Genomic DNA, 24220 nt, shown 5'->3' with positions numbered 1-24220 from the left:
ATAGATCTTAAGAGCAGCACCATTGGGCAGAGGACTTAAAACTGATCCCATCACTTGATGGAAAGCTCCTAGGAGGATACTAAGTCACTTCATAGTCTTTCCTCAGCAAGAATATCAATGAGATTAGAAGAGCTCAGCCGTTGTAGGGCGGGTGTGGCTACTGAACACTAAGGAAACACTGTAAGGGGAACCGGATGGAAATTATGTCAAGAACTCCTAAATGCCGTGGGGAACTTAACCTATGGGAGTTTATAAAGTGGAACTCCTAATTACATGAAATCAAAGATATTTTTATGGCTAATGGAGCACAAAATTTGATCACTGGCCTAGCGGCTAAAGGAGCTAATTTTGCAATGATTACTAAGATAAGAGATGCCTAGGGTGATACTATGTTCAGAATCACATCCAGGAAGACTGGAGAAGATTTATGGAACTCTACTGCATACTCAGCTATAGCCCAGTGAGTTGACTCAGCCCCAAGAGTTCATAAGAAGAAAGTTGAAGAGCTGTAATGTTCATTCCTGTCCCCTGAGGAGCATTAACCAGATGAGACTATCACTGATACAGGTAATAGACAGTGAGAGATGATAAATGGAAAAGAAGCTGAGCTGTTGGCTTCTTCTTTTTTTTTTTTCAGTACATGAGTCTTGGAAATTAGGTGTCAGCAATAAGTGTACAGTGAACTTCCAAAGAGCAGCGTGCGAGGCAAAGATTGTGCTTAATCCCAAAAATGTCTATTGTGACTTGGAGTCATCCTGGAGGTGGCTTGGAGGCGAGAGCTAAACTCATTCAGCGGGAGCTGGAAGAGGCATCATGTCTTCCTAAACCACAGTGACTCTGGGAACTCACCCACAGGCAGATGGAGCACAGCTGGTGGAGAGTGTATTAGCTGGTAGGGGGGGTCCACACAGTCATGACCTCCTTGCTCCTCTATGCTGGCTGCCCACATTTAGTCCTATACAGTACGCTCAAGGAATGCAGTCATGCATACAGTGGAATGAGCATATAGTGGAATGAGAGAGATGCCTTGCATCCTCTCTCTGTTAGGGAATCTAAGCAGGAACTGGGCAAAATCTCTTCCAGACAGGACACGTCGTCTGTGGAATGGACTGCATCTCTTCCAACTACCTGCTTTGGAATAAGGACAGAACTTCTCTGAGGGGTTTGCATTTGCCACACACTGATAGACAAGGGATACACAGAGATTAGCAGCGCTCAGTAACCCATGATAATCTCTAGGCCACATTAGTTGATTAGTAAACATTCTCCATTCGAGCTGGTTCTCTGAGGTGGTTCACATGCTCATGTCACTGGATTTGGAACATGTGCTGAGTGAGGAGGATAGCTGGTTTTAGTACTCCATGAATTCAGTTTTGCTTCTAACTTCTGCCGAAAGGTCAAAGAGCCATGTGTCTCCCTGTAGAATATCTTGCTGAGAAATGGAGGTAGTGTAGATACTTGGATTATTTTAAGATCTGGTGTACATACACAGTTGTGCCCGTTCAATTAATGCTTTTTAACTAATTTAGTTAAACTGGTGTGATTTTGTGTGTGGACTCTTAAATTGATATATGCCTGCCTTTAAATTTATAGATGCAAGCTTAACTGATACAACCAGTTTTAAACTGATATGATTGTCCACAAAGGGCTTCAAACCAGATTAATTAAATCAGATCTTAAACTAATTTAAATTACCCTGATGCAACTTGTGTGTGGACAAACCCTCAATCTTAGCTGGAATCTTATTTCAAATTACCTTTTGTGTTAATTTATAGCCTAATTCTACTTTATTTACCCCCTTCTTTAGCTATAAGTGTCATGGTTATAACAAGCCAGATAAGTTTAGGCACTGTCACTAAATTCTTTTGCACTGTTCATCTGAGTTCAAGTGAAATACTGTACATAGGAACATTATCCTGCTGTCAGCACTGTTCGAGTTAACAAGGCTCTGTTGATTACTAGACAGTCCACAAAACAAAGCAGGTTTCTGAAATGGAAAAGATTAATGATGGTCACAAAAAGAAAAATGAGCTTTGAAAAAAAAACCCCACACAAACCAGATATAAAAAGGCAAGTTGCGACAGTGAGTTTACTGCTAGGAATTTGAATAAGGGCCAAAGCTACCCTGGTGCTGTTGGACAATCAGGGCTCGGATATTTGGGGCCAGATTCTTAGCTGGTGTAAATCAACATAACTCCCATTGAAGTCAAATCAGCTATGCAGATTTACATCAGCTGGAGATCTAGCCTTCTGAAAGAATGAACTATACAAAAAGAACAAGCCACACCTTTTTTGAGTAATAATAATTCCTCCTGAACTTGTGATCTCCATTTTCAGATGTTGCTCTTTAATGGTTCAAAAGGTTAATAATATCCTTAAACTATCCATAATAATTGCTAACTTCCAGTTACCTGTGGTGGCAGAATAGCTAAGAAAGATTTGGATAATCTGACATCTCTTTAAGGTCTACAATAAGGGTTTTCAACCTTTTTTCATATGCGGACCCCTGAAAAATTTCAAATGTAGCTGTGGACCTCTTTGGAAATCTTAGACAGAGTCTGCGGACCCCGAGGGATCCACAGATCACGTGTTGAAAACCACTGGTCTATAATAATCAGAATTCACTGTCTCTGTTTAACTGCCACTTTATGCCCCATACAATTTCGTACACTTATACGACAGCTCTACAATCGTAAAACTGTGTTGCACTGCACTAATGAAAGTGACTGTAATGTGATAGGTTCAGATAAAACTATTGATTAGAAAGCGCTTACTAGTATCCATTATGCAACAGTATCTTCAGAAATAATACACCTCCTGCCCTTACCCAGCAGAGGTCACTGCAGAATTAGTGAGTGAAAATGATTTTATTCTTGCGATGAGAAGCCATTTGAAGAAGTCAGAAGTGGAGTGCAAGTCTTTCTTTCTTGTTTTGATTTTGGGCTCAAGAGACTTTCATTCCAAGGAATCTTTTCAAATACACATAGCACGGATGCTCTTTTCTGGACTCAACCTAATATATATGGTATATTTTAAAGGTTCCTTTTTGCCAGTTCATAAGATGTTACTGGTTCTAGCAATATTAACCATTACAACTGAATCTGCTGAACCCAGTAATGGTTTTTCTTTTATCTTTTTATTGGTAGGTAAGTTAACTACACCCAGTCAGTGTAACCATTTTGACAGCAAAACTACAATATCTATGTAAAACAAAATCTGGGTTGGTTGTGTTTTGGTTTGTTTCTTTTTAATTTGGCTTAAAATGGTCTTGCCCACCTCTTAATTTCCAAGGTTGGTGAATGACTTACAGCCAATGTAAAGTGACTTTGTACACTATGTGGAAAAAAATCATTGTTTGCCTCTCCTGTGTAATGGGAATATTGACACTATAGATACATACAGGAACAGGATTAGTATGTCTGAGTACACAGGTCGAAAGAGGGGTAGGTATACATGGCCTCATTCTGATCTCCCACTAGTGTAAATTATATTCATAGCTTTTAAACCCAGAAGGGATCATTATGATAATCTGTTCTGACCTCCTGCATAACAGAAGCTATAGGACCTCACCCAGTAATTTCTACATCAACTTCTCTGTGAGCTATCACATATATTTTAGAAAGACACCCAGTTTCGATTTAAAGACTTCAAATGATGGCGAGTCCACCACATCCCCTAAATAAGTTGTTCCAATGATTAATTTATCATCACTATTACCTTACTTCTGGTCTGAATTTGTCTAATTTCAGCTTCCAATCATTGGAGCTTGCGATGGCTTTTTCTGCTAGAGCCATCTACTATTCTCTTTTCTCCGTGTATATACTGACAGACCATGAACAAGGCACGTCTCTTGAATAAACCAAACAGATTGGGCTCCTTAAGTCTCTCATAAATCATGTTTTCCAGACTTCAAATCATCCTTGTAGCTCTTTTCTGAACCCTTTCTCATTTGGCAACATCTTTTTCTCAGAATGGACACCAGAATTGGACACACTATTCCAGGGATGATCTCACTAGTGCCATATACCACCTCCCTACTCCTACTTGATATCCCCTGCATATACATCCAAGGATCATGGTTGCTACGTCATCTCATTGGGAGCTTATATTCAGCTGGCTATCTACCATTACCCCTAAATCCTTTTCAGTGGTCACTGAGTGCCAGAACACTGTGTCCCATCTCGTAAGTGTGAGCTTTGCTTACTGAAGGACATGAGATGGGGGGAGGGGTAAAGTGTTGGACCAATTCGAGTGGAACCAGCTCCAGGTTTAACGATGGCTATGTCTACACAGCCCTGCAGTTGGCACGATGGGGGTGTGAATTGCAAGCGTGCAAAAGCGTGCTGCACTGTACCTCCCCCCGTTTGGATGCTGCAAACTAAAAGGTACCTAGTTTGTGTGAATGTCTTCTTTAAACAGCATTATACTAGCGCAAACTATGCACCTTTCAGTTCACGCAAGTAGCATCCACGTGGGGGAGTTACAGTTGCAGCATGCTAGTGAGCCCTGCAGTTCATACCCCTGTAGTCCAAACTGCAGGGGTGTATAGAGGGAGAATCCCCAGCTGTAGCAGCAAGAAGAGCTGGCTTTGTTTAATTTTACAGAGACTTTACTCTTCTCCTCTCCTTCCTTTCTTTGAAGTGTCTCTTAAGAGATGGTTAGATAACAAGGAAGGTAAATGAATAAGTACTTGCTATCCACACTCCCTGTCAATACTGCAGGGAAAGGTGGCAACAATAAGATAGAGAGGATAAAACAAGGGACTTTCTCATTCCCTTCTTGAAGCCATTGCCGTAGGGACAGTACCAGCTCCTGATTGGTCAGCATCCTCACATCAAGTTTGTTTAAAAACCTCCTCTGAAGTCACACTGGAGATTGACTCCCCTTCTGCATGGGTCTTGCAACGTCACTCATACTGGAATCCAAGGCTGATTCCATGGATTTAAATAGTCTCAATTTTTGTAAAGAAAACCAATATAAACGGTTGGGGGAACATACCCATAAACTAGAACATCGCACTGCAGAACTTCAAACGCCAAATGATTAGCCTCACAACCATACCTGCTGTGATCATTAAACAGCATGCTTCTCTGTAGAGCCAAGCTGAGCTATTAGAAAACAATGCCGAGGCATGTAACCTTCTTGTGGAAGATTTGTAATTAGGCTTTTCTGAAAACATGATTAATTTATTCCCTCTCTCCAGACCTCCTAAATCCCCTTGAAGAAGACAGTGCCTATTGCCATACCTAACTCTGCTGCTTTAAGTAGAACTTTCATTACAATTTTATTCATAATTAATCATTTATTATATCTATTATTGATAGAGCTAGAACGAATGATAATCTGGCCCTCTGTGTGCCTGCAACAGGGAGTAAGACTGTGAAAGGTGCTTCAGGAGTACCCTTACTGCCTTGAGTGGGCTACCCACATCTTAGAAATAGAACAGAATCCTGGGGGATACTCCTCCTTCAGCCCATGGGTGTGGGAGGAAGGTAGGGTGACCAGATGTCCCAATTGTATAGGAACAGTCCTGATTCTCAGGGCTTTGTCTTATATAGGCCCCTGTTATCCCCCACCCCATTCTAATTTTTCACACTTGCTGTCTGGTCACCCTAGAGGAGGGCTAGGAAATGGGCAGGGTCATGATTCCGTCCCCGGCACTGTGCCAAGCTGTACAGCTGAGCTGACGTGGAGAGGGAAGGAATCTTTGCCTTCTGAAGGCTGCTGCAAAGCACACCCCTGCTGCAACAAGTGGAAACTAAGGGCTGAATTGTAATTCTCACCATCACAATGCAATCTTTGCTGTATTCCTAGGGCACAGGGGCAGCGGAAGCTTCCTAACAGTGGGGGGGGGACCAGTGTGCAAACTGTGGCCCCACCCCCCACATCGCCCCTTTCCCCCAAGGCCTTGACCCCGCACCGCTCCTTCCCCAAGCCTCTGCCCCCACATAGCCCCCTCCCACCATCGCTCTACCTTATGGCCGGTAAAAAGTGGGAGCGCATAGCCCTCCTACTTTTAAAGGGAGGGGCATTGTCCCCTGGACCTCCCCCACCATTCTGGTGCCCCTGCTAGGGCCTCACAACTATGCACTTCTTACTCGGGACAGATTGCAAGCCTGACAATAGACCGAAGTTAGGCAGGCCATGTGGGAGTGAGTGCACAGACTTTCTAAAAGACAAGGTGGGAAATACTAAGGATGCTGAAAGCAATTGCAAGTGTGTGTGGAAATATTACCATTCTGATTGGGTAGCACTTTACACCTGCTTTGTACAGGTGAAAATCATAGAATCATAGAATCATAGAATATCAGGGTTGGAAGGGACCTCAGGAGGTCATCTAGTCCAACCCCCTGCTCAAAGCAGGACCGATCTCCAATTAAATCATCCCAGCCAGGGCTTTGTCAAGCCTGACCTTAAAAACTTCTAAGGAAGGAGATTCCACCACCTCCCTAGGTAACCCATTCCAGTGTTTCACCACCCTCCTAGTGAAAAAGTTTTTCCTAATATCCAACCTAAATCTCCCCCACTACAACTTGAGACCATTACTCCTTGTCCTGTCATCTGCTATCACTGAGAATAGTCTAGATCCATCCTCTTTGGAACCACCTTTCAGGTAGTTGAAAGCAGCTATCAAATCCCCCTCATTCTTCTCTTCTGTAAACTAAACAATCCCAGTTTCCTCAGCCTCTCCTCATAAGTCATGTGTTCCAGTCCCCTAATCATTTTTGTTGCCCTCTGCTGGACTCTCTCCAATTTTTCCACACCCTTCTTGTAGTGTGGGGCCCAAAACTGGACACAGTACTCCAGATGAGGCCTCACCAATGTTGAATAGAGGGGAACGATCACGTCCCTCTATCTGCTGGCAATGCCCCTACTTATACATCCCAAAATGCCATTGGCCTTCTTGGCAACAAGGGCACACTGTTGACTCATATCCAGCTTCTTGTCCACGGTAACTCCTAGGTCCTTTTCTGCAGAACTGCTGCCTAGCCATTCAGTCCCTAGTCTGTAGCGGTGCGTTGAATTCTTCCGTCCTAAGTGAAATGACTCCACAAGGGGCAAGACAATGGGAAATCAGGCCCCAAATCTTTCCACACCCCCTCCAGACTTCACAGGCGAGCCAGGAACTATTTTTAAATCATCAGTCAGAAAGTCTTTTGTTAGACGTTAAAGTTTTAGCATTTTTTCCTGCCAAATTCTGTTGGAGACCAAAATCTACAGGACCAGGTCCTCAGCTGATGTAAATCAACATAGCTCCATGAACAACAAACCAAAGAAATGATAATGCCATTGCTATTAACTTGAATGGCCCAAGTAATGGTGACAATGATGCTATTCTTGATTCCATTCTTCCTAACCAGGAATGGTTTGGTTTCTGGAAGGACAGTAGCGTGGATATTTGTCCTTATTTCCACTTGAGGCATGTTCTCGGTTACATACATTTCCAGAAGAAATGCGGGTTTGCGGCAGTATTGTGGGTGGGGCTCTTGAGCCCCTGACAGACCATGGGTTTGGTTTCATCCCTTCTCTGGCACTCAGAGTCCTTCCCCTGCTCTGAGTATCTCAGAGTCACTCCAAACAAAATTCATTCCCCCCCTCACTAAGGACAGGGAGCATCGAAGTAAAGAACGGAAAAAAGATACTCACTCTCTTGGGCATCTCTTGGTGACTCTTTTGGGTCCCAGTTTTCTGCAGGCTTTATATTGTCAGGGTTAGAATCTGTCCTTATACCCTGTCCCCACTTTTTGTAACACCTATTTTGTACCTAGCGAGCCTCTTCGCCGATCCAAGCTTGTAACCAGCTGTCTCAGAGGCATAGCGGTCTTCCCCTACTTGTAGCCCCTTCCTGTGGGGGGGTACAAAAGGCTTTCTCTTTCTAAATTTCCTCCCAGCAGGCAGAGCAAGCCCTGCAGGTGTGTCTATTTAATGCTGGCTGAACCCAGAAGGGCTCCTTAGCTTCCTTCCTTAGAGTGAAGGCATGGCCCCTCACAGGCAGTACTGCTTTTATTTACCAGTGAAACATTATACAGGACTACATGGAATTCTCCCTCATCTCTAAACTCAAGATTTCACCCTTCTAAAGGCAGTATTGAGAAAAGTAAAAAAAAAAAAAAAAGAGAAGAGAGAGAGAGAGAGTGAGAGAAACAGTCCTATAGATCATAAAGAAATGGAGGGTATAAAGTACTACAGAGGTGTTTCCAGAGGCACGCTGGCTTTATAATCCAGTTTTTGGCTTCAGCATAAGTGATGAAATGCAGCCATGTGTCCAGATAACTCACATAGAGATGATTCTGAAGGCTAGTCATCTTTTCCATGGCACGGACTCTAAGCTACCTTGGAGGATAGGGCATTCGCTATTGAACAGGGAGAAGAGCAGTCCAGAACTGCATAAGAATGCCAGATGGCCAGGAGCTCCTATGGGGAAGGAACTCTCTGACAACCCCTACTGGTGATCAAGGGGAAATGACAAAATGAGCCAGGCCTCACTAATATTTCAGTTATGTGAGAGTTTTGGGCACTGCACTTACATTTTCAGATTGGGAAGTAATAAAATGCTGGGTTGTGTAGCTGGGGCACCACCAGAGAGAGAGAAGAAAGGGGCTCCTACCTTCTGGCATCATCGTATCCCTGATCCCTCTCTAAAGACTGTGGAGAGGCAACCTGGGGATAGACAGCAGCATAGCTGAGGAAATCTGGTGAGGCTACCCTACCCAGCAGTATTAAGGCTGAAATCACCACAGCTAGGTTAGGTGGTGGAACCCTCAGGAAAGACAAGGCAGCATTTCTCTTAGCGACTGGAGATGCACCTGTCTGCACTCTGGACTTTGCTAACCCCAGCCAACAAACAGTGAGTGGGGGTACAGGAAAAGGGCATCTTCTTGTTCAGAGAAGGGGAGAATTCTAATTTTGAGCTGGAGGAGGTGTGTCATGACCCGATTCCTCAGGTTTCTCCAAATACATACCTCCTTCCAACAGTCCTTTATGTGGCTTTGCATTGGGCTGAATTTCACTCTACATGAGTATTTTTGTTTTGGAAAGTTGTTTATAAAACTGAGTGCAGAGCAAGTGTGCTGGCAGTGAACTTTCTGGTTGAGTCCCTCTGAGCACTCCCCAAAGTTGCCAGTCCAATACAATGTTTCACACAATGAATCACCACTGCTTTTACTACTGTTTCGTACATTGGTGCAACTCCAGAGAAATTAATGGAGCTGCACCCATGTAACACTAACATAGTTGTCGCTAACATAGTTGTCAATCAATTCCACTTTATTTCTAAGACAAAGGGAGATCTGCACTCAGGAGGCTTTTGAGATCAGGCTGACTGCAAGTAGAAATTTTAATTCCCCTACATCAAAAGTTATAAATACAATCTCCTCATTGTAATTTTTCACATATTTTTGTGTTGTGTACTTCTGTGAAGTCTCACCTTCCCTGATGGCCCTTATCCTAGGTTGAGTCCAGAATGCGCAAACCCACGATACCAGTGAACAATAGCAAGAACCAGCTATTACTTCGAATGGACCATGGCAAGTTCTATTTTTGTTGAAGATAAAGATAGGAGACCCTGCAGCAGAAGTTATGACTAGAGGCCCCCCAAACTATAGTAATACCTGTGTCCAATTTACATAATCTTGAACAACCACCTGCACCATTTGGGGGAATGATTTAGAACTGTAGGGTTGGGTGAGGGAGCAAATGAGATTATTTGGCCTAGGTGCAATCACTGAACCTGATGAGCTCCTTATTAACATATCTATGAAAAGAAGGATGGTTTTGTGGTTAAGGCACTGAAGTGGGACCCAGGAAAAATGGGTTCAGTTCCCAGCGGAGCAACAGATTTCCTGTGTGATCCTGGGCAAATCACCTAAACTCTCTGTGACATCTATAAAATCGGGATAATAATATTACTTTTTCCCCCATCCTTTATCTGTCTTGTCTATTTAGATTGCCAGGTCCTCAGGGCAAGGGTCATTTCTCTCCAAGTGTTTCTATATTGTCCACTGCAATGGGACACTGATCTCAGCTGGGGCCTCGAGGTGCTACCATAATATGCAAAAAATAATAAACACAAATAATAAGTATATAACTACAGATAATCTCTCTGCAATGCCGAGCTGCTAGCAACTACAAAATCAATCACCAGACACTTTGTAAGTGTGCCAAAAATGTAGACTTGAATATGTGCCCCCACCAATCCATCTGCAAAGCAAGCTGCAGGTGACAGTTGCTTAGCTTAGAGTGATTTGGAAGAGAGATCCCAGCGAGAGAGCGCCAGCAAAGTAATTAAGAAACATGTTCTTCTTCTCACTATCCTTGAACTATCTCCTTCTTACATTTCTATTTTTGTCTTCCTGCTGCCCTAATTTTTTCCCCACTTTTAATTTCCATTGACTAATTAAACAACCATTGGGTTAATGAGTTAAACGAGCTTTTTACTACATATAAAAGAGATTTTCCCATGCTGTCACCATTCTGGTATTGTAACAGAAAGGATTTTTTTCAGTAACCATGTAAGCTATTTGATGCTTTGCATAATGGCTGTCAACTCAGACATATAATGTGATCAGACCAAACTGACAATGTTGCCTTTTGTTTTCACTGGGGATACTCCTGATTTTATATCAGTGTAAGTTCAGTTGAATCAGGGGTAACAGGCTTAGTTTTGATCTCATTTACACCCTTGTTGCACTATTATGACTCCACTGACTTTGAAGTTACTCCTTATTTACACTGGTGTAAGTTGGATCAAATCATGCCCAGAGTGGCTGTTTTATTTATTTTTCTTTGACCATTTGATAAACAGCTAGGCATCTGAAATACACCCGCAGAGTGAGACCAATTTTCAAATATAGGCCTCGTCTACAAGCAGACTTGCACTAATCTAACTCAATCAACTTCCTAAAACTGATTTTATTCTTTCGATGCAAGTCTTTTGGTGGATACTCTTCTTTCAGAATCAAGGTGGCTAAAGTTGGTTTAGTAGCTTGATTTAAATAAATTGTATGGTTTTGGGGACAGGTATTGTCTCTTATTCTGTGCCTATGCAGTGCCTATCACAATGAGGTTCCAATCTTGGCAGGAGTCAGTACACTCTACCATAATACAAATAATAATTAGCTAGTTTCTTAACAACTTTAGCTAAATCAACTTAGCCACTTTTATTCTTAAGTAAGATTGACCACACAAAGATGCACAGAATAAATTAAATCATTTTTTTCATTCACCATGGACTCTAGATCATAGCACAATTGGATGAACTAATAAAATGTATGTGCAATCACTGTTCCTACAAAAACCTTGTTTGCATAATCAGACATACTAATATGCATATGAATAGCAATTAGGCACAGAGACAGATAATATATGTTAGTATGCATAGATATTTGTGAGCACAAGAGACGTATGCACCATTTATAATAGGGAATCACTTGTACTCTTCTTTAAAAATTCATCTTCAGAAGGCCTGTTTTCCAAAGGCAACTCACCCCAGCCTTTCATTTTGCACTCACAAGGCCAGATCCTAAGTTGGTGGAAATCAGTGTAATTCATTCAGTTTGTAAGCTATACCTATAGAGGATGTGGTCCACTATTTAGGTGGACAACATAGCAGACAACAAAGAGAACAAAATTTTAGATCTTCTGACTTGGTCCAGGTTATCTCTGGTTATCATGGCTTGGACATAGATATATCTTTGCCATGTGAAGCTCTTGTGCAAAAGAACAGAAAAACAATAAGCTGGCTAAATATTTATCTGAAATTATGTATTATTATTCTTTATTATTAAATGCTGTCAGTGACCTCAATGCCATCCTATCCATACAAGGAGGCATGATGCCTTCCCAAAACTTGGGCATTCAAACAGGATTGGTGAATGTTAATTTGGTTGTCAAATATTCTTAATTTCTTCCTTTACACTTTGCACAACAAATGCTTTTTCCATGCACAAATTCCACCTTTTTGGAGTTGGAAATTATTGCATATGCAAAATTTTGGGTGCAAATTTAGAGGTCCTTAGTAGAAATATGTCTGTAAATTGCCATAGTCTACATCTCAATCTATGTATTCACGTTAGAGACATTTTCTAGGAATTTATTCAGGTATACAACATTTTTTCTACTTGATTTGCTATGAAATGACCAGCACGGTTAAACCATAGGTTAATTATTGATTGAGTTTAATGACAGTAAAAGAAATAGGCCATGTGAAAAAGCAACGGCTCTTTCATTTTTTGCTGTCATAGTTCACTTATGGCTTTTGATTCAAATTCCACCCCATGAAAGAGTTCCTAACAACTTTCTATTTCAAATTCTAATGTATTACAACAACTGTAGCCCAGGCATGTGAGCTGGCAGTAATCAAGTCACTCGTGAAGCATACACAAGTTTATTCATTCATCCTGCTGTTCTTGGGTCATTAAATTGGTTTAAAATGTTCAATTATTGCTTTGAATTAAGGGTTGGGCATGTTTTACACAGCAAGTTTTCCAGAGAAATGCTCCATTTCAGTTTCGTACCCAAGATTATTTCTTTTCGGTGTGCTGAAGAACTTCAAACTGATGCAGTTCCTCCAACTTCAGTTCAGACTCAAACACGGAAATTGGCTCTAGAAGGGGGTTTTCCCTTGCTCAGTGACCAGTTACTGACATTTCCAAACAAACATTCTGAGCCGTAAAGCGCATGTGGGGCTCCATCCTGCTCCATTGAAGCAAGAGGAAAGACTCTCGTTGACTTCAGTGATGCAAGATTGAACCCCTCTGGCATATGGAGGAGGCAGCCCCACACTCTGGGGAGCACAGTGGCTGCATTTGTGCCTCCCATACTCCTGGCATATTTGAAGAACAGTTGGAAAGAATCTTGCCCTATAAAATCCCAAGTGAGCATGGCTAGAACTGCAGGAGGCTAAGTAATGGAGCCTGATTCTGATCTCAAAATATCCATTTAGCTCCTGATTTACATAGTGTAGGGAAGATCCGAATCAATCTTCAGACTACTGGACAAGAATCGGTGGGCATTCTCAGTCCATAGGCATCTCTACCTCAGCCAACCAGCTGAGATAATTAGCCCCATACATTAGAGGCAACTCATGGTGCCCACCAGGCTCTATAAAGTCTCATAGGCAGGCCTGCAAGTTTCTTGTTTTGTTTTAACACATCTATATGAAAAGAAGAGCTTGTGCTCCTGGAAGAATTTTCTAAGTCTTCTGCCCCTCACATTATGGCCAGTGTTTTTTAGTTGTTGTTGGGTTTTTTTTAATGTTCAAATGTTAGTTTTCAAAATTGTCCTTGTCTAAAAGAACAAAGATGAAGACAGCAATAGTAGCTTGATCTAATAAAAGCGCTTCATTAAAGTCAAGGTTTCCTGTTACAAAGGGCTACCACAGGCAAAGAGGAACTGTGCTTTGAAAAAGTACTTGTGGGACAAAGCTCAGAGATCAGATTTCCTTTATTTGGAGATCATACCTAAATTCAGAAATGTCTGGCTTTTTTGAACTCAGACAGCTCCCAACTGAATTACTATACAAGTCCAGAAAAAGACAGGTCTCTTAAGCATATTGTTAGATCTTGTCATGATATGGACAAATGTCATTGGAAGCAATTTGGTGAGACTGTGTAACTGCCATTATTCTCTGATACAGATCGATCCCAATAATATTAACTGAGCAGGAAATAAATTCACTGATTTATAAGGCTCAGCAAAACTGTTCAACAAAAGCCAAACTTTCCAGTCCCAAATATAAAAACATTCCATTTTGTTTTAGGCTACCATGGCAAGTGTTTTTGTAACAGCTCCAGAAAACATGAAAAGATCTGCAATTCTGCATCAGTGAATAGAATAATTTGTATGTATAAAAGGCTATGAATTCATTATTAACTCTAAAAAAGATCCCATTAAAAATTCTCATTTTCAGTGGTATAAAGCTAGAGCAACTCTACTGATCTTAGTAGTTGCTCCAGATTTACACCAGTGCAACTGAAAGCAAAATTTGGCACTTTCTGTGCAGTGGGGCAGCCTCCACCCCTACAAAAGGGATGATTTTTGTAACTTCATAAAGCCAAGTTTGCAGTGTTTGGTAGCCATGTTGGTCCCAGGATATGAGCGACAAGGTGGGTGAGGTAATATCTTTTATTGGACCAACTTCTGTTGATGGAAGAGACAATCTGTCTAGCTTCACAGAGTTCTTCTTCAGATGCCAAATTTGGCTTTACTCAGTTGCGTTCATGGGAATAGCCTTTTAAAGTGCCCACGGAATTCAGTGGAAAACCTCCACTGCACTGCATTGGGCTTTGGATCAGACCCTTTGGAACCTGCAAGAATCAATCCGGAGTTGAATTAAGTCCCAATTATGCAACAACAAAGAATTTTGCAAGGTCCACCTCATTCACATATTATGAGCCTGATCCTGTGAGATGTGCAGTGTTTCCTTAGGGGTGCTGAGGCATTTAGCACCTTGTAAGATGAAGTGCTATGTCAGGGTAAATGAGGCTCAATTGCTACATTCATTATTAAAGAATCATAGTAAATGGATATAAACCAGACCCGTTAAATGGATGGATGATCCAGTGATCAAGGCATTGGCACAGAATGTGGGAAACCCAGGTTCAGTTCCCTGCTTGGCCACAGACTTCCTGTATGACCTTGGATAAGTCACTCAGTGTCTGTGCCTCAGTTCCCCATCTGTAAAATTGGATAATAGCACTTCCCTGCCTCACACAGGTATTGTGAGATGAATACATTAAAGAGTGAGAGGTGCTCAGACACCATGGTAATGGAGGCCCTAAGATAGTGTGATGGATCTGCAAAAGTAGGCGACTACAACTCCCATCAGCCCTCTTCCCATTGCACATGCCCTTCCTCCTAGACGTGGAAGTGGTTGGGCTCTCTTTGAGGAGTGGGAGGCACATAGCAGCCGGAAGTTGGAGAGAAGCCCCAGGAACTATGGACTGAGACGATATGGAACAGGCTATAAGTGCTGGACATCAGAGTTGGGTGCAAGTCTGTGTGGGATTTATGGGGGAGCAGCAGTGGCTGGGCCGGAACCCTATGCAGAGAGGGCTCAATGAGAACCACTAACTGAACTGGGCCTGGAAATCCACAAGTGCCTATTTGCTTGAACAGAGACTGGACTGGAGACAGCATGCCAGGAACTGAAGAACGCTGAGGCTTGATTGGACTGCCCAGGGACCCAAACAAGAACTGCTATGGCTCTCTTTGAACAGTAACTGTTGAAGTCTCTGTGTCTAGGGATCTGCGCTCTTTCCCAGTCCTCCCAGCCCTAATAAAATACCTTTTCTCTTAGCCATGTGTTTGAGAGATTACTGGGACCCACCAGGGCTACTGCCTACAAGGCCTAGCTGCTGAAACACCTGCAGTGCCTGCCTCTAAGTTGCAGTTCATCTGGCACACTACTGGAAGCCTAGGGTTTTGGAGTACTCGACAGCCACAATAATAGATAGAAATTGTCTTTGCCCATTCCCCTGGCAGTGTAAGATGCAAAAGGATCCTGCTGTTAAGTTCACATCTGGATCTAAAGTTCAGTGGTCTTTGGATCCAAGCTTTGGGGTAGGGGCCTATCTCCAAAGCCTACAAAGCTACTTGGAAACTTGCTTCTGCTCTAATTGGAGATTCTTCCCACCATGAATGAGCTAAGAGCCAAAAAAAAAAAAAAAAAAGGTGTGATCTGAATTTTGAGACAATTCTTTACCCATAAAGTTCCCACCCAAGGAACTAGTTATATGTCTGTTCTAAGAAACTATATTGTTCAAAGAAACTGTATAACATTCACATTTTATATATAAAAAAAGAGAGAGATGCAGCTAGATTTAGTTAAACAATTGACTAATAACTCAGTCAACAACATTCTTATCCTAGGTGGTAGTTATCAGCTTAGACAGCTGTTACAATCTTTCACAGTAATACTTAAAAGGCTAACAACCAAATTCAATACCATATTGTTTGTGTAGTAGTGTTTGTTTAGAAGTAAATCACTCATAAAAGTGTAATTTCCTGCTGATACATAATGGCGGATGGTGACAGGAAGCTGCTTAGAGCAGATTGAAGCACTGAGATATGCCACTTTAACTTGCCAGCAGCACTCTACCTCACCTTTAGAATGACTGTATTTTTTACATGAAGCTGCACCTAAGTTAGCACAAACACACTGGGTCCTGCTACAAAGGCCTCTTTTCTGCTTGAGCAACACAAGATTCGGAAAAGTGCAACAACTGACACAGAGTTTCGTGTCTCCTAATAAAGATCCCCTTCTGCTGCTGTAACCCTGGTGGACGAGACTCCCGACACTGTATTTCTCCGTGATTTGTCACTGACATACTAATGTTTATTTGTTCTGTTCATTCTTAGCAGACAGTTCACCCAGTAGGATTTTATTGTTAGTTAATTGCAATATTTCATAATATTTCAAAGCTGTCCTCCTACCAATCCTTGCCTTGATGGCTCCCCTGAGCTCATTAGCTATTAGCGTGTAGGGGGATCAGGATGCTTTCAGTGACTAGGCCAGACTAGGCTTCCATTTTTATAATGTAATAATTTATGCCATGAGAAGAATCTGCTGTTACTAACATGCAGGCACTCGGGATGCGTGTCATAGACAGTGTCTCAAGGCCCATGGAATACAGGTGTGTGCTACATTCCTGTATTTCTCCAAATAAATATTTAGAAGTGTGATCAGCATGTGCTAACTCGAGGCATGGCAATGCAGTAATGGCCACGTGCCATGAGGATGCATCAGATGAAATCCTGCAGTCCATATCTCAGGCCCATTTAGGTTGAATAGAGAAGAGAGACGCACATAGGAGCCACTTTGTGACTGCAGCTTTGCCCTTGCTGCATGCCCACCAGTGATCACCAGCCGGTCGATTGCAATCCACTAGTCGATCCTGGAAACTCTCCCAGTCGATCGCAGTCTCCAGCCGCTAAAAGTCCGGTGGTGTAGCGGGGCTGCTGCTAAGGCAGGCTCCCTGCCTGCCCCGGCCCCGTGCCACTCCCAGAAGCGGCCAGCATGCCACCACGGCCCCAGGGAAGGAGCGGGCAGAGGTCTCCCTCTGCGTGCTGCTCCTGCCTGCAACCACTGCCCCCGCAGCTCCCAGTGGCCGGGAATGGGGAACTGTGGCCAATGGGAGCTGTGGGGGTGGCACCTCCAGAGAGGGGCAGTGCGCAGAGCCACATGCCCCCCGCAGGGGCCACAGGGGTGCGTTGGCTGGGAGCTGCCTGAGGTAAGTGCTGCCTGGCGGGAGCCTGCACCCCAACCCCCAGCCCTGAGCCGCCTCCTGGAGCCAGCACCTCATACCCCCTCCTGCACCCCGAATCCCCTCCTGTATTCCAAACCCCCTGCCCCAGCCCTGATCTCCCTCCCAGAGCCAGCATCCCATACCCCCTCCTGCACCCCAACACTCTGCCCCAGCCTGGAGCCCCCTCCTGCACCTAAACTCTCTCCCAGAGCCCGCACCCCCTCCTGCACCCCAACCCCTTGCCCCAGGCTCAGCCCAGAGCCCCCTCCCACACTCCGATCCCCTTGGTCCCAACCCAGAGTCCGCACCCCATCCTGAACTCCAACTCCCTGCCCAGCCCAGTGAAAGTGAGTAAGGGTGGGGGAGAGTGAGGGTGGGGGAGAGCGAGGGAGAAAGTGGGGGATGGAGTGAGTAAGGCGAGGCTTCGGGGAAGGGGCGGGACCTCTGGGAAGGGGCTGGGGAGATCCTGGGTTGCACTTAAGTTCAAAAAGTGATCTTGTGCGTAAAAAGGAGATCACTGCCCTACACCATGCCCCGGTCTACTTGGGCAGGATCTGGCCCTAATCTGGCCCTTATTTCTTAATGATACTGCTCAATGGCCATTTTGACGGAGCAAGGACTGCAAGTTTTGATTGACACAATGAGCAGTGAAATTGCATTCTCATTGGTGCTCCCTGGACTCATCTCGTAAAGACAGGCTGGTGAAATTGTTTCTACAACTTCTCAGGAGCCATTATAACAGGCTACAGATGTAGGGGGTGGAAGGGAGGCAGAAAACATCATAGAAGAGTGAAATATTTTGTTACATTTAAAAATAAAATTATTGCTTAAAATCCCAAATCATTAATAAAATCCTACATTGGAAATCAGTTTCCCCTTCACTCACCTGCCACATATTGCTGTTTTTGAAATACTTAATGACGTTCAAAACACCTAAAACAATGCCCGAAACACATTAAAAATCACCAGTTTCTCTCTATTTGGGCATAGCGATGTTATCAACTTTTCCTGCTGAGGACAAAAAGTTAGCTCAAATTAGCTCAGTTTCCAAGTACAACTTGCAGCCCTGCAACTTCACCTTGGGATCTGAAAATCAAGCTGTCTTCTAACTGCCTTGTGCATCATCATCCGCCATAAATATATAACGGCACTGCAACTCCAGTGGGCTTTTCAACACGTAACCACAGCTGCAACTTGGTCCTGTAGTTGGAATTTAGTAAAAAACTCCACTGGAGGTGCACAGTTCAGAGTAGAATCCCAATCACTCCTCCCAGCGGTCATGACTCTGCAGCACTGACAGGAGTAAAAGCATTTTAAAAAATGTGTTTTTGCTCACTACACTAAACAGATGTGAATCTGAATGTGGCACGGGGGGCGGACTTGTTGTGTGTAAAATTGCCATTTTTGTGCACGTCTTTCCCCTACCTGCATTTAGAAATATAAGTTGATACCTTTCATTCCAGTTTTGTGTGACCCTGGGCACATTCCCCGTAGTTCGTGTTAGAAACTAAGGGGAGGGGGAAAGTTATTTCCTGATCAGTTGGATGACATCCTTTTGCAAGTTGCAGAGTTCACAACTAAATATGCCTTTTGTTGAGGCTTCCCCCGAACCAGGGGAAAACAAGACTGTCTATTTGTTTCTTCTTAATTATCCTGTTGCTAAAATAACACGTGTTTGTTTAATCCAGTGTCTACAGTCCCAGTCAGGTGCATGCAAGTCCTTTTTCTGCAAACAAAAAGATAATAAAGGAAACATATTACTGCCATGAAACCTTGTTGTTCACTTTGAGGAGCGGAAGAGTGACAAGGCAGTCATATGTTTCCTTTATTACCTCAAGGTTGGAATGAAACAGTTGTCAATCTGGAGGCAGCAGGATGGAGGAGAACCTTATGCTGCATAAAAGCAGAACCAGATTTGGAATTCAGTCGCAGTTGGGTAGTAATAATCCACTCTAGGCTGTGCTTACACTGGTGAGCAGTTCTTCGTGTGAATAACCTCACTGAAACCAATAGGATTATTTAAATGCTCACCGGTGTGAGTAACGGCTCCAAAATCTGGCACTATGTTGCAAAATCTACAGCTGCTATAGAGGATTTGAGTCACTAACTGTCCTTTTTCCAGTAAACTCTACTTCTAATTATTGTTGTTTGTATTACAGTAGGCTGAGATCAGGGCCCCTCTTGGCAAGGCACTGTACATACGGCTAATGAGAGGCAGTCCCTGCACCAAAGAGCTTAAAGTCAAAATGGAGCAGAAAGAGACACCAAGAGGTGAAGTAACTTGCCTAAGGTCACATAGGACAGACCATAGTAACAGACCATGACAGACCATGATAGAACCCAGTAAACTAGGCCATGCTACTTCCCCTAATACTTTAATGCAGACCGTAGACAGTTGCCGTTGATGGAGAAAATCGTGTGAGTGTGAAGAACTAAAGAAATCTTTCAAAGGTCCTCTATCTACTTTAATCCATGGCAAAATTCAGGCTTCTCTCTGAGTAGCACAGAGAAGTAGATCTCTCTATGTGAAACACCACTAAAACTTCAGTCTTTTGAATGTTAGACTCAACCTGCCTGATTCCGATCTCACACCATTGTAAATCAGAAGTAAATCTGTTGAAGTCGGTGATGTTACATTGGAGTGAAACTGATGTGAGAACGGAGTCAGGCTTCCTTCTCTATGTTACGGGCCCGTCTCTGCGTGGACCTTGAGTGTTGTTTGTTTTTTGTGTTTCCCCCACACTGGATTGTCCGCACCACAGAACTTAGGTTGTGCCATACTCCAGCATCTGAAAAGCGGTTGCGACTGGGTGTGGAACAGGCCAAGCTCCAATGTGGATGAGAGTGCACTGAAAGGAACTGAAGGTCTGGCAGCACATGTGCACCAACGATCTCCGGGCCTGAGGCTATGTCTGCACACGAGCTAGGAGATGTAAGCTGCAGCTTAGGTAGACATCCCCGCTCTAGTGCTGATGGAGCTAGCACACTAAAAAGAGAAGTGTGGCCACAGCGGCAGGAGGCTTCAGCTCGTGTGAGCCTGAATCTGTCTGAGACCTTGGGTTGGTGCTTGGAATAGCTAGCTGCTCGCGGCGCTGAAGCTGCAACTTCTGTTTTTAGGGTGCTACCTCCATCAAAGTTAGGGTGTATATGTCTGCTCGAGCTGGAATGTACGCCTTCCCGCTTCAGCGTAGACATACCCTGAGTCTGCTCTCACTTACACCAGTGTAGGCTGGGGGGATGACCTCTTGACATCACTGGAGTTCATCGATTCATAAATGCGTAGATTTTTTAAGGCCGGAAGGGACCATTATGCTCATCTAGTTCAACCTGCTGCATAATACAGGCCAGAGAATTTTATCCGGGAAATTTTACCCAGTAATTCCTGCATCAAGCCCAATCACCTGTAGTAGAACTAGAGCATAAAGACATCCGTTCTTGATTTAAAGACTCCAGGTGGTGGAGAATCCACCATAGCCCTTGGGAAGTTGTTCTGATGTAATTTACTTAGTGTAATTTACCTTGGTGTAAATGGAGGAGGAGCAGAGCCTTAGCCTGGTAAATTAGGAGAATTCCCTTTAAAAATTTGAAACAGCTATAATAGATGACACTTAATAATGTGGGACCTATTCTGATACCATACAAACAAAGAACTCCTTGTTGCTCATGGCCAGTCCCATTCTTTAGCCTAAAAATCCCTCCAAAGACAGAATAGTTTGAACAGATGGTATTTAGAATATGGATAGATTTTTAACAAATGTTACCTAAGAAAACTTCTTCTCACTGTTCAAGTCTCGACAGCTCCAGTTGGAATAGTCTTTAAGTCAGTCATTGTTATTTGACAGGATAGTCACTCTTGGCCTTGGAGAGGAGGGGTGACTTTTTTCAAGAGGGCTCCAAGGCCATTAAAACAAAATTTCTCTTCCTATTTTGGAAAAGTCTGATGCTGAAACACCCTTCAAGGAAAATCACAAATGCAGGAAATCACACTTAAAGAAAAGCTTTCAGAGTAACAGCCGTGTTAGTCTGTATTCGCAAAAAGAAAAGGAGTACTTGTGGCACCTTAGAGACTAACCAATTTATTTGAGCATAAGCTTTTGTGAGCTACAGCTCACTTCATCCGATGCATCCAATGAAGTGAGCTGTAGCTCACGAAAGCTTATGCTCAAATAAATAGGTTAGTCTCTAAGGTGCCACAAGTACTCCTTTTCTTTTTTTAAAGAAAAGCTTGTTTGTCTTTATATAAGGAATGCTGTGGGTTTGTTTTGGAACGGCTTTTCTTTATATATATATTTCTGGTGGCAGAGAAATGTCATTCTCTTAAGCAGTGAAACATGCTCCTTGTATACATGGGCTTTTCTTCTTCTTCTTCTTTTTTTTTTTTTTCTAATTTTGTATGTTCCTAGAAATTTAGTGCTTCCCTTTCTCCTGCCATGGGTTTTATCCCAAGAAGCCAGATGGAGATGTCGTGTTCCTGGTACAATAGCCCCATGCCAAGCATCCCAACGGGAAACAATAAACAGTCAGTTATTCTTAGTGAAAGGGCTTAGTACTCTACACAGCATATTCCAAGAAGTCCTTTATTGCTTCCAATTTAAAGAGCCTCCTATTTATTTATGTCACAAATGGTTTGGCCCTTAAATAAAACTGTGTAGGTGATAAAGTGATCATGCTGCAAAAACACCCCAATGGGCATTGTAACAGTCTGAAACTAACAATGAATAGAGCAGAGGATTAGACTGACATTTTCAAAAGAGCCTAAGGGAGTCAGGTGCTCCTCTTGAAAATCAAAACCTAAAGCTTTCATTTTACAGTGAGGGTACAGGTTAGTTGTGGTATAGTATTCAGTCAGGAAAGCATGTTCCTCATCTCCAATCAGCCCACAGTGCCTGGAGATCTCCTTATCCTTTCCTCTCTCTGGGGAATGAATAACTTTTACCCATTTTATTTATTTGGTGTTGGGCGAGGAGGTGGGCAATCATTATTCCACCCATCCAATCCATGTGTGCAGGCATGTTGCTGACCAGAGAGGGGGCATGGCCAGGGGATGCCCTGATTCATTGCACCCTTCAGCAGCCTCCCGAGCAGTGCTCCTGCATATCCATTGCCAGAGCTTAAGGCCCAACTCAGCAGAGCCTGCTGATTCAGGTGACCACTTTAAATACACGCTTAACTTTAAGCCTGTGCTTAAGGTCTTTCCTCAAGCTGCCCCTAAATGGTGTAGCCCACACCAAACCATGATGCTGGAGACAGCGCACTTTCTCTCCTCCCAGAAGAGAGTCCTGATTCCAGAGCCCTGGCTGTTCCTGGAACAGCACCTGAGATGGACCCAAACTCGAGAGCTCTACATGTTCTGAAAGCAAATGGATACCATCTTGCCTTCATGTTGATTTACTTCCACTGAAAGCTGAAACCTTGATGTGAAGTAGCCTGGTGAGTTAAACCTTGTGTCATGGGGTCCTCTGTGGGGTAGAGGAGCCTAGTGGTTAGTGTCTGCTCATTGCGGGGGCAATGGTAGGGGAGCCCGGGTCTGCCCACTCCACCAGGCTCCGATCCAGGGCCCTAGCAAGGTCAGCAGCGTTTGACCTCTGGAGGGGAGGGACCCTTCTGAGCTGCCTTCCCTGGGTCACTTCCTACCACTGCTTCTGGCCTCAGATAAGTTGTGGGGGGGGGAAGAAAAAAAGGAAACCAAAACAGCTCTTTTTGGTAGGAGCCTTCTGAATACGTCTGCACTCCTCCCCAGCTGCCCCCTTCTGAGCTGGTTTGATCCCTTTTTAATCCTATCTTCATTTGGAGCATGCTCTGCAGGGCTGAAGGGATGGGGCTAGCTGGGCCCCATGTAGTCCTTTAACCCCTGCCATCCCAGGGTGAAGTGTGAATACCCCATCACACTCTGATAAAACTTTGTACTTTTAAAGCACCTTTCAACTTGAGGATCTCATCGTGTTTTACAAATTGCAACTACTTCATTAAGCCTCTCTGTATGCCTTTCAGGAAGGTAAGTATGGCTCCCACTTTACAGATGGAGAAGCTATAGTGCAGGGAGGTTAATGTGACTTGTCCAAGGACTAACATAGTCTTCAAGGTAGCTTCTGATAGGAGGTAGGTCCTATTAGAATGAAAAATTGATCTCTATTGGCTGTAGAGCCATGGTGATTCTCGTGTTTCTCTCTTACTGTCAAACTCAGGTGGATTATACACAAGTTTGATATCAGGTAGAATAAAATGTACCAAAACACAGAGAGCCAGATAGTAGCATTTATCCTATTGCTTATTTAAAAATAAGAGGGAGACTATTTTACGCTTGAGTGACAACCATCTGGCTGTGAAGGTAATGATAGTAACAGCAGGAACATGCAAACATGGGACTAATGCAAATGTAAAAAAAAACAAAACCGTTCATTTATATGTAAATAAAAGAGGATCCCAAAAAGCTGACTTTTGTAATGGTGTTCTTGTCTCATTGTAATTTGTGTCACAGGGTTGATGCTGTGTGTTTTCCTTGTCTTTACTTCAGGACAGTTACACACTGCCTAACAAAACTCAGCTGTGACTTCTGATCAGAAATGTGAAATTTAGGATACTGAACTCAACAAAATTGAAACGTGTGGTCCTTAAACCTTAAAATCCCTCCTGATCTGCAGACTTGATTTCACTGAATCATTGAGTTCCTGTAAAATAAGACTCTCCCTTCCTCCCAGACAGTGGCACTATAAGGTTGGAGGACTGTAATTTGATCAAGAATCCAAATTATCAAAGATATTCAAGGACATTGCAAGATCAAATACACCCTTGCGTTGGCTCTGCCATTGCTGCAAAAACACCTCAAAGCCTGACTGAGCAGATGAAGAGACATTGATCTTAGACTAAGTTAATGTATTTTATTATATTTGCTTAGAGGATTCTAACACAAACATAAGAGACTCCTTGACTTCAATAAGTTTCCACCTTGGTGTACGGGTGTGACTTGGATGTTG

The sequence above is a fragment of the Eretmochelys imbricata genome, chromosome 6, assembly GCF_965152235.1.
Source record: "Eretmochelys imbricata isolate rEreImb1 chromosome 6, rEreImb1.hap1, whole genome shotgun sequence".
NCBI classification, from domain to species: Eukaryota; Metazoa; Chordata; order Testudines; family Cheloniidae; genus Eretmochelys; species Eretmochelys imbricata.
Note: the sequence above shows the minus strand (reverse complement) of the source record.